Below are 15364 nucleotides of genomic sequence, written 5' to 3'. Positions count from 1 at the left end.
ATGTTAATCCTCATTAGAAGTTATTTATTTTAGAGCAGCTGATCATTCTAAGCAAGATATTCACTCTTTTTCTTCTGTTTTGGTCTCCACCAACCACATGGACTGGGAATAAAGACGAAGACAAATCCAAACTTCCTACTGTTGTACAAAAATGATTATTAATAATGATTGTGTATGGCACAGTTTTTTTATCCTGAGATATTTATAGTGTTGTTGGTTTTGTGTCCTTTGGAGAATCTCCAGCTGTTTTCTCACACAGGCTCATTCGGACATTATCCTGAGTTTTTCACTTGGGAGCTCAGCAGGAGAAACTCCGGAGAAAGTCCGAAGCCTCTCACTCTGACATTTACGTTTTCACATACACCCCCTCCAGAGAATGTCAGAGGAGATTATCTGGAGTTCAGTGCATGTGTCAGGGATCAAAAACACACATATGAGACTACGCTTCACCCCTGTTTTACTGTGAAAGTCCTAAATAAATCATTCTCTCTCGTGTCCCCCGAAACGTTCCCCCGCCCGCCGCCTCGAACACCAAGACGTCATGCAGATGTGCCGATGAGCAGCGATGACTAAGCTGCTTCACACCTTGCCCTGGGCTCTGTTCCACACACACTGTAATTACATCAGACGAAAAAAGCACTCTAAGTTGTGCGAGGCGACGTTAATTGTCGCACAAAGGCCACAATGCTTTTACTTCTCTTTTGTTGGATCAAAGTGTTTTTCTGTTTATATCCAACATTGTCTTTTGTGCTGAGATCACCTTTGTAATTATGATTATTTACGGAGATATTCATGGTGATTATGAACACGAGCTGATGCTATAATGGTTTATTGTATCACATGTTGCAGTGCAAGCTTTACACATCTTTTGAAAACAAAGAGAAAATCTAAATTAGATGTATTATATGTAGATGGTGCCTCAATCCTCTGAGGGGGAGTCTGGTTATCCGCAGCTCGTTCGCTTGTCGATTGCTTCGCTGAAGAAAAAAGCACGAGATGAGGTCAGTGGGACTATTTTGGACACTCAATGCCGTATGGTGACTTTGGGTCAAGCAACCATGTGATTATGTTGTAAGCTGATGTTGAATTCCCGACGTCTGTCCCTCTGTGACTCCTCTCGGCCGACGAGACTCATAAATTACGCAGCTAAAGAAACTGGGCTCTGCCAGGTTTGGGGCTTTTTCTTCAAGATTTCACTTCGAGGTTGTGAAGTTTTTCGGAAAGTGGTGTGAGTCACTGAAGAATATCAGGTGTTGTCTCTTCACTGATTGGTCTGAGAAGATTTACAGGTGGAATCGTGGAGGAGGGGCTGCAGAAGGTGATATTTGACTTTCACCCTCACACACACATTTCTTACATAAAGACCCTCACAGACAGACACACACACAGACACACACAGACATGTCTGGCAGCGCTCAGGTATGACGACGCTGCGGTGGACGTCTCAACAGACGCTGTGACTCACACGCTTCGGTAGCAGCAGTCTCATCTGGAAAACCAACCTGCGGGAGCCACACACAAACACACACACCCACAGACACACACAGACACACACAGTACATCTGTGATACTCACCTACAACCACCACACCTGCTTGAGGTGAGGATGTGGAAACTACTCTGGGGAAAACATGAACACACACAAACACACAGACGGAAAAAAATGTTGTTTTGTCTCTCATCCAGCTCATTGAATCAAATGTCTAGTGTTGGTCTTCATGTACTTTTCACAATCTCCTATTTTTACCTTCAGCAAGGAGGTTATGTCTGTCTGTCTGTCTGTCTGTCTGTCTGTCTGTCTGTGTGTCTGTCTGTCTGTCTGTCTGTCTGTCTGTCTGTGTGTCTGTCCGTCTGCAGGATCACTCACTTTCTTTAATATGGCAAGATAGGAATATTTCACCTTTATTGATAGAACAGTACAAGCATGAACCAGGGGAGAGAGAATTGGGGGAAGACACGCAGCAAAGGGCCGGATTCAAGCAAAGGATTTCACTACATTTCCTACACTTGTCCTCTTTCTGTGGATATATATCCTCAGTTTAAAGCCAGGAGGCAGCATTTGAAGTTAGATTTCCTTGACTGCAGAACAGGTCATAAACCCCACCTCCTCCGACTACGTTAAGTAAATGGCCCCTTGACATAGTTAATTATCTCCTATTTTATTAGATTTTTTCATCCACAGTTCAATCTTGTCTTAAAGCAAAATTACATTTCACACCATTACTTGTGGTAGATTCAACATGAAATCGGACCCAGAGGGAAACTTTATAAATAGTCCCCAGAGGCGGCTAATCTCCTCTCTAATGGTCCTTCTTGTTTACAGTAATTACACTAATGTCCTGAATGCGGTTCTGTGGTCATTAATTTACCGATTGGACGTTTCAGTATAGCTGCACCGAGGTCACTTACAGGCAGAAGAGTGTGAGAGAGATTAGCTGTAACTTTGCACCAGACATCGCTCTGATAGTTGTATCAGCTAAAAGCAGGAGATCCTCCAAACAAACATGCGGCCGAAGCAGCCGGGCCGTGTTAATCTGTCACTGTTTGCAGTAACTCTGCAGAGATAAGAAGGAGGAGACTTGATTTCTGGAGTGAGTCTAACTCTCTGTGGGCTTATTATGACCCCTGTCACACAACCTGTGGTCTGGTTAATCTTCAAGTGACAACGTGTGACTGCATGTTACATATTAGAGGATTGGATTTAAAGACACTTCTGTTCTTTATTAATTTTAAACTAAATACTCGACACTTAATATTCGGAAATTAATCCTCAGAAATGTTGATATGAGGAAGTAAATAGTTTGAAATATTTGGTAATGATGCTGAAAGGTGGACGTCTCACTTTGAAGTGATTTACAGCCATGACGTGTTATATAACACCATCAAATATTAATATCACAGTCTCAGTTTGACTTGCATGGCAGCGTCTCACTGAAAGGTTTCATGAGCCGGTTTCAGACATGAACTCCAGAAAATATCTGGAAAATTGGGTACAGACATTTTGTGGAGTTTACCTTTCCTATATTGAGATTGGAGCAGGAGACTCTCCGGGTCAGATGTGTTCATAACAAGAGGAAAACATCTGGAACATTCAGGTGAGGGGTGGGGTCTGGGTAGAGCAGGAAACAGGCTGTGGAAATCACATGTCATGAAATCACATTACGACACCGGCGTCGGCCCTTATCGCCAAAAGCTCTCGAATCTCGTCGTCTTTCCAAGTGGAAATCTTCATATGTGTCTGTATTCTCACGTGGACATTTTATTGGGGGGCCGGCAGGAAAAGTTCAGTAAAATGTCCACAGCAACTAACATCTGCGTTCTCACATCCAGCCCCTTCAGGAAAGTGAAAAGAAGCTCAATCCTCTGTCCCTCACCGGCATCACGGAGGTTCCCCCTGTACGTTTCATCCCCGTAATCTTCAGGCTCAATCTCGCCTTTGTAATCTCATGGCTCTTTGGGGGCTGGATTTGAGACCCCCACCAGAAAAGAAAACCTGCCTCCCATACCCCTCTCTATTCCCCAGCATGGTGGTAATCTCTCAGTAAAGCCAAACCCCCCCTGGCCACAGCAGAAAACACAAATACACACTGCAGGCACGGGCACGCTAACACTGAAACACACACACACACACACACACACACACACACACACACACACACACACACACACGCCCTGTCACCCATCATCTATCTCCATCTCTGCGGAAATCTGATCACCTATTTCCAAATGTAGGTCTGTCTGCTGTAAATAGATTTCTCTACAGTCATTGACACTTTCTAACAAGAGCTCGGGGATTAAAGGATTGTCCCATGAGCACGAGTCGATATTATCACTCGATATGTGTGTGTTTTTTCCTCGATTCCTGTTGGTATTTGTTAGTTGCATTGATTATTTTCCACACAGCGGGGGGGCCACCTACCATGAGGAGCTCTGGGCGTGTAGAACATGAGCCTGGTATTTTCCACATACATGACATAGAGAATATAACTGCACAGCTGAGATGTTTCAGGCTCCACATTTACAGTTTGTGGGCTTATTTTTACGATTTGCCAGAGTGTAACGCTTCTTCATCAATCACGTTGTTATTCTGGACCGTCGGTTGTTGTGCTCACTCAGACAATAAATAAGTTGCGAGCGTGGGTGATATCTTTACGTTGTGTATTCGGGTGTTGTGGTCACTGGGATGCTAATCGATGCTTTAGCCTTCGACTGAGTCTCGAGTTACTGTTTCTGCAGCTGCTTCAGGGTTGTTGTTCTTTGCTTTTGCTGCCGACCTGCAGCTACAACCTCTAAGACTAAATACACACACACAGAAACACACAGTTCACCGTGAGAACCAACCGACTCCAGCACGACATGGAGAAGACATTTGAAAAAATATATCTCCAAAAAAAAAGACATTTTCTAGAATGATGTTTGAAAAATGAAAGTTTTGAATTTTCTGATTTTCTGAAGACTCTGTCCTACATGTAGTGGGATACTTATAAGTTATAAGTCAAAGATAAGATAAATAGTTTGACACATAAATCCTCAAAAAATCACAACTTACTGTTTTTGCACTCTAGTTTTTTTATGGATTAAAGAAAGAATATATTCCGTGCTAATTTTTGATCTTTACAGCCGCTGGTTGATGCTGTTGTCCTTCACATTCATGTCCATATATCGATTTTCTCCTTTAACCTTTGCCGGGTTTTTCCTTTCCACCACATCAGTAACAAACCACAAACACTGATCATGCATCTGTGATCAGCAAATTGGGCCCGGAGGAACCAGTGGCCCGTAACACAACTCGCCAAGTCGGAAATTGTGCATCGATGCACAGCTGGAGACTCCACCGCTCCTGTTCCTCATCGTGTACGATCAGTGCCAGTGTGGAGACACGCAGGGTCGAGGGCTAACAGAGCAGACGACTATTCACAGCGACACAAAGGCCGTGTGGCTCGTCTTACGCCCTTCTCTTCCTCCGCTCCTGCAGGAACCGGGCACATACCCCCATCCCGCTTGTCAACAAGATGTCATTAAGGCCTCCTCCATCCCTCCTTCTCAGGCTAGTCGTTCTTCTACCCCTCCACCCCACAGGAATTCCTGCGTTCCTCTGCATGTCTCCTCTCCCAGGAGTCTTCGTCCTCCTTCTGTCCATCTCTATTTCTGACGTGGGAATCCGTGGTGTCACTGCCTGTCGGGGGGGCGGTGGGGCTGACGTTGTCACTCGATGAGAGGTTGATGGAGGCTGTCAGGAGGTAGAGCTATTGTTGGCGTACACTGTTGTCTGTGTGTGTCGAGTTGGTATTTACGAGGAACCTGTGTGGACGTAAAACAGCTAAATAAGATTCAACGGTAATTATTATCACTTCAAAACTTTCTGGAACACTTCAGGTAACACTTTAAATTTGCTGACTATTGGGGTTTATTACTTCATTATTACGAACCATTGACTTTTTAACCCTTGATAATTTGTTTGTTTGTCAGCAGGATTACACAAAAACACCTAAATGGATTTCCACAAAACTTGGTGGAAGGATGGGACATGGGAAGAGGAAGAATTCATTGAATTTTGGTTTGGATACCCTATAAACCCTATGAGACAAATTGTGATTTGTTATTATGAGCAAAACAACTAAAATTTGATTGATTGATACAGGAGTTTTTTGTCAAAGTGTTTTCTTTGGTGTGATTGATTGTTGGACTGGTCAGTCACAATGACCAGCGAGAAGCAGCTACACATTTAAGTGGGAGATGAAGCTTTCAGAAATATACGTACAGAAGGATATTAAATGTGGGAATAAACCCACTGTACTCGTGCAGGTAAAGAATCTGCCGCCCTGATCCGAAGCGACAGGTGAGAAACTTGAAAACAAATTATCTGTCGACAAATTACGTGTGAAATGTGAAAGCCCGTTGACCCAGGCTGGAGTCCGATGTGATCTAATGCAGTGTGTTTCCTCTAATTACAGTCTTCAGTCCATCAGCAGGAGCTCCCATGACTTAAGGTCCTGAATAACTGGGCACAGTTCAGAGAGGAATGCAGCCACGTGACATCCAAGCTGCAGAATGTCTGAGTTATGTAAAAGCAGCTTCAGTCCAGTTTTCATTAATCATTGTCCAATGTTGAGTAGAAAAAGTAAAAGACATAAGCAAGCATCTGTGCACATTAGATTTTCTTTGTTGCGTAATTTTAGTCATTAACCTTAGAACTCTTGAAGAACACTTTCTGCCGTCAGCTGCTTTTAGACAAACACTGAAGTCCAGAGAACCTCCGAACATTCTCCGGAGGGTTTGCATGTGAGAACGCAAATGTCCGAGCGAGAGCCTCCGGACTTTCTGCGAAGTCTGAAAACATCTTTAGTAATTAACGGTTGTGTAAATCATAGCAGTATCTGTCTAAATCACACCGTGGCTGTGATGTTTGAGCCGAATCATCAGAGGCGATCGCACCGTGTGGCCTGAAGCCCCCCCCCCCCGGTAACAGACAAACATTTTCACAGCCCACTTCTCCAACAGCGACACATGAGGCTCATTGACATCTTCACACAGCCTGAGTGAAGGCCACAGCTGAATTTGGATTGAATCGTCTTAAACATGACATGGAGCTGGACGCCCGGCTCTGGGACGGGTCGCGGCCTGTGAGTGCGACGTATTCCGCTGGGCACTCAGTTTTCTCATTGGCTAATTAGTGAGTCAATCCCACACCAGAGTAAAGGTCCTTGTAGTTTGTCCATTAAAGAAGCTCCCCTGTTTGGCAGAGGTGTTGAATGAAAGAATTGAGCTCCTTTGATTCTCTGTCCAGGTCCAGTCATCAGATTTTGGAACATATCAAACCACAAGTGACATAATAACAAAGTTGAAGGATTTAAAAAAGTGTTAAAGTCAGTGTGAAACCTCCCTCACGACTGACAGGCTCTCTGGTACGATAAGATAATAAGATCTCACCGAGATATGTCAGGTGGGGATCCTCTGTGGCTTCTGAGGGCCGGATCCCCAGGGGAGGTCCTCCCCCAGCGTGGCGCCACGGATACGGGACTTCCCTCGCCCACGCCAACCAGACTGGGGTTAAATTAGGAAAGGCCAACCCCAGAGCTGTGGTGGAGACGAGGGTGAGGTCAAACGCTCTGGTCTGCTTTGATGATGGTGGAGGCTGCAGCAGACAGACGCTGTTCATCTGGAGGCAGACAGATCCTGGGAGGATGGATCCAGTATTGCTGATCGCTCCGTCTGTGAACATGCACGTGGAGGCAAAACTCACGTGCACGCAAATGGTTTACAACTTTTTCCTGCCAGGCCGATAAAAATCAGCGTCAGGATATATGTCGATAAATGACAGGAAAGTTTGTGCACCAGAGTCGTGACTAAGACAAAGGAGCCTTATCAAAAAATGTTTATTCAGGTACGTAGACCTGCTGACGCCGCACCTACGCAGAAGTTCAGGATAAACTGACCTTGTCTATCTGAAGGTTTTAACCTCTAAATGTTTTGTATAACAGCAAAAGGAAATTCATTTGTTTAACAATCTGGGAAGCTGGAACATTTACAGTAGACATCCGTCCATAAAATATTTCCTCCTGTTTCCAGAGTCAGAGTCTCACACTGAAAAATTAGTTTTCTAAATAACATGGATTTTATTAAAGCCAGAATGAGCTGGAGAAATTTGTTTTTACGAAGAAAAACTTCCAAATACATTTAGAAAATCCGGTGGAAATATGACCAAGTGTAAACATTCATGCCCTTTCCCCACATATCCGTGCAAACACATGTAAACATGCTCACGTATGCACACACATCAATAGACTCAGTGTTCAGGGGGTTGGTTGGTGCCATTTGCTATGTTGCTGTTCAAATATGTGGAAATACAATTCTGTCAGAGAGTGAAACAATTAAATATTGTTTCCCTGTTCCAGCAGCTGATTCTTGATGGGACTTGAGATTTAATAATTGTTAAATCTTAAATCTTATCATTATTTCCACTTATTTCTAAACAAACCTGCAGGAAGCCGTCCTGTGTGAAGAGATCACGATTCAGACTATTTGAAGCTGCGGACGAGTTGTGTTTTTCAAACTCACTTTCTCCTGAACAAATTCAACTGACGAGCTAACACATCAAAGCCGGCAGCTAAAAAGAGCCTGTCGGTGGTTCTGCGTGGAACATGTTGGGAACATATGGTCCCCGGAGACGCTTTTACCCTGTTTGGTGAAAACATCAAGAACTGAAAGTGAAAGCGAGTCAACGAAAAAAAACCCGTAGGGGTGCAATAAAGTGACCAATAAAGAGAACTGCATCGGTAGGTTTGAACTCTGCGTGGATGGATGTTTTGGTGGATGCAGAAGAGGAGGGAGGGCCAGATGTTGACCTGATGTGTTCTTGTTCCCACACGACTGGGAATAGATGTGATTAATTATTTGACAAGAGTAGAAAGCAGTCATCTGCACACACCCATGTTTCAGGGCTCTGTCAGGGTGGTAATCAGAGTCTGTCTCTCCGCTCACAGCAACTTCTCAAGTTTGAATCCTGCAGAGTTTCTTTCCCATAAACAACTGTTTCATCCTCAGGTCTGTGAGCAAGACTCATTTCTGCTGACACACGTGCATATTAGGCAATGGCTGCATCTTAATGCAATAACTATTTGCAGAAATCATATTTGGAGACTGAATAAAACTACTGTTTCAGTGGTATTTTGTGAATTCAAGACAGATTTTTTAACATTGCAAACTATGTCTCACCATAAATTTGAAAAAAGGATCAGAGCAAATTGAATTTTGCATCTTCTCACAGTCAAAATGTCCTTTTTCCCCCGTATACTTTCAAGTAGTTCTATTATAGACCTGTTTGCTTCTTGTTTTGAGGAACACCAGCCGTCAGAGGGACAAACATAGTCAACTATCAATCAGCTATTCAACTAACTAGCTGCATAATTAAAAAAAAAGCTGGAACCACTAATAGTATGCTGACACTGTGCGGTAGACTCCCAAAAATAACTGCTCCTATTTCCCTATCGTCTTTTTAATTAACAGTTTAGAGTAACTCTCTTTTTTTAACTTGAAGTTATAGATCAAACTCTCCGTCGTAAAAGTTAATAAAGTAACAGTTTAGAGATGAAAAGCAGGTAAATGGACTTTATTTAAAAAGCTCTTTTCCACACATCACATCTTGAGTTTCTTCTCATTGAAAAGCACCGGAGAAGCAAACACAAGCGAGTCCAGCTGCCTGTATAAACTTAAACTTCTACACGTAAACTCCTGCAGATTCCAGACTCAGGATCTTTACTCATATAAAGCACGTGACCAGGTTCACACTCATGTAAGTCTCACAGACTGATGTACAGCTCATCTGACCTCTAAGTTTCATAAACCGTTCACCAACATCTCTGCTTGTTTGTTGAATTCTTCTCATTCCTTTCTCACCAGCACGGACACTATAGTTTGCTTTTGATATACTTTACATGCGGTGAGAATTTTTCCTCTTCCTCGTAGCGAAACTCTGAGTAAACCCTGTTAATCTGAGCTGAAAACAAACACCGAGGACTGTTTGCTGCCGGTGTTAGACCCAGATCTGCTGAACACTCGACCACACAGCCTCCGTCCAGAACACTCGTACAACACTTGTAACAACACAGGACATACATTTCTCTCCCTCCTTCCAAAACAAACAAGAGTCTTTACATAAACACGCCAGCGTCGTATATACAGCAGTGGCTTCAAATAAGAGGATGATGAAGAAATGATGGAGCGACTCTGCTGCTGTTAATAATTTTATTATCATGTTAGAATCGAACATAATTCAACCAGAGATAACGAGATTGAAAGACAAGAAATGGCACGACTATAAATCTGGATCTAAAAACTGTAGATTGTATATGAAAGATGGACGACAAGACAACTCCCTAAAAGTGAAGCCAAAGTGTCTTGACTGCCCCCTGGTGGCTGGCTGCAATATAGGTCATGACGCCCACCTCCTCCTTGTTAGTGGATGGGACATGGACCAAACTAAACAGTCAAAGTAAAATAAAATGTTTCTGGTTCATTTATCTGGCAAATTTGGTTTCATTTACATATTTGATTTTGTAAAAACATTGTGATTGACACGTTAGACTGACTCACGATTGGTCGAGCGCGTGTATCAGTGCCATGACTCCATCGCCCGATCGCTACAGCTTGGCCCTGAATGATGTCATCAGAGGCAGACATGTTCGTTTCCAGTATATCTTGGCTTCATTTCTGGATAGTGGGAGGAAGAAGAGCCGCGTCGCCCATCTTTATATACTATATTGTACTATACTTTATATACGATATACAGTCTAGGATAACAACGCATCTCTATATCTACTTTATTAAGACGAACAGACTCTTTGACAAAGCACCAAATTATCGAGTAAACATCCCTAACAACACCTTAACCAGGACGTTGTCGGTAGCCCTATTACTCCCTGAGTCAAAGCAGAACAATAAAGGTTCAATATTCAGTTTCGGTTCAGCCCAGGTGTCGGTCCTGCCCTCGCTCCACAATGAGGGTCAACTGACCTCCGTGGTCACTGAAAAGAAAACACATAAAACTCTTGTGTGCTCTTCCTGTAAGTTTTAGCTGGGGTTAAAGCAGAGCCCCCGCGGCAGTCCGTCCGTTGTTCTGCGGCAGCCTTTCCTGACGTCAGATGGTTATTTGAAGAGGGTCCCGGCTCCTGGTCAGGTTTCCCACAGGGCCGAGGCTCAGCCCATCTCCCCCGACCCCCTGGGAGGCAGAGGTCACGCATGAGAGAGGGGAATGAAAAGGGCCACTCCTCTGATTTACAACCCGACGCAGCTACAGGATACCTTCAGCTCAGGGATGTTTTTTGTTACGGAGGTGGAGGTAGACGAAAGCAGATTCCTCCACCGCCTCCTGCCAGCGTTGGTTTAAGGTTACAGCGGTTCAGGGGAGGGGGGGGAGGGGCTGCTTGGCATTCTGAGTCGACAGGCAGAAGCTGAGGGGTGAAACAAAACTGCTTTGTAGTGAGAGAGACGGCAACAAGTAGCCACAACAACAGTTATCGTTTAATTCTGGATGATTCTCTGCTGGTTGAATTCCCAGATGTGGGCCAGCTGTTGGATTTTGGAACAGAATTACATAACTGATCTGCTGCTGCTGCTGCGTTGGACCGTTCCAATCATTCCTTGGACTCAGTTGAGAAGATTTTATTTGGGTTTGTCAGGAGTGTGTCTGTATGAAATCACATTGTTGGGTCAAGTCCTGGTGACCTCCGGCTACTGGCTCGACATCTTAGATGCTTCTCGTTTTCACTCTATTACATTCAAACGCAAGCTAACTGACTGACAAGCTAACAGCTAATTCTACGCCACTGTGATTTTACAGTGGTATTATTAAAAAAGGTCAAAGTTAGAAGAGAGAGTGTTTTCCTCACGTTGTTCCCCATGTTTCTGGGGCTCTGCCTTTATATTCTTTACTTTTTTCAAATTTTTTTTCAAATGGTATTTTGGGGTCATATAGTTCAACACCAAAAGCACATCATCGAAATCAAGCTGAATTAGTATTTGTATGCACATACTGTAGCTTTCTAGGAATATGCCAAAAGCTGTTGTAATTAAAATAATAATAGGTGATGGCTGCGTATATGTGAAAGTGGAAGCTCACAACCCGACTGCAGTGTCTCTGTGGAGCTTCGTGGCGTCGTTCAGGGCATTTTTGTGGTTTTAGTCGCACAACTCACATGTTCTGCTTCACTATATCAACACTGTTTACAGCGAAAGGACTGAAACTGAAACATGCTCTGCACCAAGTGACAGAGGGACAAAGTTAGTTTTTCATATTTCCCTTAGGAGACGGTGGAGACCAAAATTGAGCAAAAAGAAGAGTAGATATAGTTTATATATATTCATATTTACTAGATGTATAACTCAAGCAACTGTTTGTTGAATCCCACACCTGGAAGCCCCTGTCAGGATCAGTGCGTATGGAACTGGGACACAGCTCTTGCTCTGCTCCAGTATTTTCAGTTTCCGAACACCACGGCTGCTACACTGTCCCCTGTGCTTGCAGCTTTTTGACGTTTCTAGCTTATTTCTCAAAGTGTGTCTCGGTGAAGGCTCCGGCTGCCATGTTTTTACCTCTTGTCCTTGGCAGTTTAGAGTGTGTTAGTTGTATATGTGTGTGTGTGTGTGTTCAGTCTCTGTCCCTGAGTCATGAACCGAGCTCCTCTCAAGCGTAGACGTCCGCAGTCTGCTGAGGCTGCTGGTGCAGAAGAACTAGGCCAGATTTGACACACTTCACAAGCCATGCTAACCCTGACACATTATTTCTTCTGGGAGCACGGAGGAACAATCCTGACTACGAATGCAACACAGTTTGAGACCAGACGAGAACACGAGAACAAAACCATGGATGAGATTGTTATCAAACAGCTGGACTGGAGGGTTCCAAGAACTATAAAACTGTTTTCAGACATGAACTCGTGACAATGTCCAGACAACTGGGTCCAGATATTATCCAGACTTTCACAGATGAAGAATGCAACAAAAAAATATTGTGTGGACATAACGTATAAATTCTGCTCCAGAAATACCTTATCACCAAACGTTCTTGAATCCCATTGTCTTTCCCATGCGTCCTCTATGGCTCCTCTTTTTCGTTAGTTTTTTTTGTCAGAAACGTCATCTGAATTCTCCAGACATTATCCTGCTGTATTTTCACATGTTGCTCACTCTGACATTCTCCAAAGTTTAATCAGGGCCCGTTATAAAATCCAGTGAATGTCTCAATCGACAGATTCTGACATTTACGTTCACAGCTCTTTCGGATTATTTCAGGAGAAAGTTCGGAGTTCTCGCCGCATGCCATTTTACCTTGGAGCTCGGAATAACTGACCCCCGAGTCAGAAGTTAGAACTGGACTGCCCCCTAAAGTCCGAAATTTCGAATATGACGGTCGGACGAACCTCACCACCTCCAACTTCGAAACCCAAGATGGCTGCTCTGTGTATCAACAGTGTAGTTGTTACTGTCTATTAACACTTCTATCATTAAATTTGACGTACACATGGTACTGTCCAATTACTCTGGACGTCTTGCTATGGTGTAAGTTTGCGTGAAATGCAGCGTAATCCGTTATTATGAACTGGGTTTGCTAACAATGGCTAGCTGGCTAAAGTAAACATTGTTCCGCTCAGTCACATGTCCTGTTGTTCTTGCACGTCTGAAAACAGCTTAAGCCTGAAACAGTTTTGATGCAACAGTCAGAACAAGCCCTCAAGACCCCAACGAGTTTGAAACTCCTGGCAAAGCGTGAATGTGATTTTTATTTGTAGCTCTGTTCAGTAAACCCAGAACTGCTCGTGTAAATAATAAACTGGTTTGTTGCATTTGCGGATCATTAAACTGCCAATAATAGTTCTGTGAAGTTTAAAGAGAAGCTTTAATCAGTAATAGCGTCAAACCAGTTTGTCAAGCCGTAACTGGGTCAGAACTGCGCTGGTCAGGATTTGCTGGTGGGCAAACGGGTAAAACAGGAGGTTTCCATCTCCAAGACCCCCTGTGGTGTTTTTTTTATGTGGCTGCATGAAAAACCACATCAGCAGCATCAAAGCCTGGTCGTCACCCTGACACGTTATCATCCACTTCTCACATCTTTAACAGGCTCCACTTTTCCTCTGAAAAACTCTGCTTACTCAGCACTCGACCCACCTCAGCCTGCACGGTGTGTCAGCCCTGTAATAATAGTAATAATAAAGAATTGTGCTCCACCAGCTGTAGTCTGTTTATTTCCACGCAGACTGAGGGGAGAAATGGCTGAGCCCAAAAACACGACCATATGTTTAAACCTTGTCCTATGAACCCAAAACAGGATGTCACAGCAGGCCCTCCGGTCACAGTAACACACACACCCACACAGACACACACACACACACACACACACACACACACACACACACACACACACACACACACACACACACACACACACACACACACACACACAGACACACACAGACATACACAGGAGGGCTATTGTGTTGTTCTGCTTTGGGAAAGACAGAAGGAGGAAGAAAAGGGATGGGGGAGCATGGGGGAGAAAAAATCGGATGTGTGTGTATTTGCATGCACTTATTATACACTGTGTGTGTGTTGCTATTTAAAAACTACAGACTTTAAGTTTGTTGAAATCGTGTTCAGAGTGAGAATGTTTCAGACGTTCGTGTCCTTAAATGTCCTCTTTTCCCTCTTTAAAGGGAAAAGTCCTCAAAATAGAAATCACGTTTTAGTCTTTCCTCTAAACAGCTGAATAAGACAAAAGGTGGAGCTGCTCCACAGACGGTGAATAATGGAAACAACTTGAAGCCGCACAGCACATGTGATGGTTTTACAGATGTGGATATGTTCGGTAATAAAGCTAATTTTAAAAGCTTACTGTTTTTGTACGGATTAAACAAACTAAATATTACACGTTAATTTGTGAGGTTTAGAGCTGCTTATAGGTGGATTTTGTCTCATTTGGGCTTCTTCCTTTTGCTTCCTGCTTATGCATTTAATCAAACTTCCAAATGGCTCTAGCTCTGAGTAGAAGTATCGATGTTATCATCTAACTTTTGGCAAAAATGAGCATGTTTCCCCAATATGTTCAAATCCACCCATTCATTACCTATACTGCTTATCCATTGAGTGCTGCGGACATAGGGCGAGAGGTGCGGCCCACCCTGGACAGATCGCCATGCAGCGAACATAAGCAGCTTGCAGACATGCACGGAAAAGTGTCTGGAAAATGTTGAAGATTTTGTGATTGCGTCTGACACAGAGATTCTCTTGATTTGTCGTTCATATGTACAAACCAAAGTTTAGAGAAAACCAGAACCCAAATTACCCGAAACTTTTTATGGAGCTCTTTAATCAAAACGTCTAAACTGTGACAAATCATGCAATCATTCAAACGGGGAGAATCATGCAAGCTCTACGCAGAAAGGCCCAAGCTGGGATTCAGACCCGGAACCTCTTGCTCTGTGGCGACAGTGCAAACCTCTGCTCCACCGTTCCGTCCTAATTGTTAAAATATTCTTTTAAAAAAAATCTACAGTCCCACAGACTCAGGCACCGATGGATCAACCTGACGATATTTTCAGTTTAAGATTAATGCTCTGACTTGCAGCCTGCAGGGAGACATTTGTCATTTGCTTAGACTTTCCCCTAAGTGTTTGAATCCACTGTGAGCTGGTGCATGAGGAAACAAGAGCTGAGTCAGGGCTGAGGAGGAGGAAAACTAAAAGACAAAGGGTGTCAGGAGGCGTCTGCAGACAGCGTGGAGAAGAGGGTCTGCTCCTCGACGCCGTAGACACAGCATCGGGCCGCACACAGGCCTCGTTGTCTATAAACACAACCTGTTGCAACTCACTCAG

At 43.7% G+C, this 15364-nt stretch overlaps 1 protein-coding gene across 1 annotated transcript in view; it reads left to right on the top strand.

Moving 5' to 3' along the window:
* Positions 1–15364, top strand: part of LOC118113339 (B-cell receptor CD22) — a 1629935-nt gene that overhangs the window by 489173 nt on the left and 1125398 nt on the right. The window lies entirely within an intron of this gene.

Source organism: Hippoglossus stenolepis, chromosome 8 (genome assembly GCF_022539355.2).
Source record: "Hippoglossus stenolepis isolate QCI-W04-F060 chromosome 8, HSTE1.2, whole genome shotgun sequence".
NCBI classification, from domain to species: Eukaryota; Metazoa; Chordata; class Actinopteri; order Pleuronectiformes; family Pleuronectidae; genus Hippoglossus; species Hippoglossus stenolepis.
This window is presented reverse-complemented; position numbering and strand designations above follow the sequence as displayed.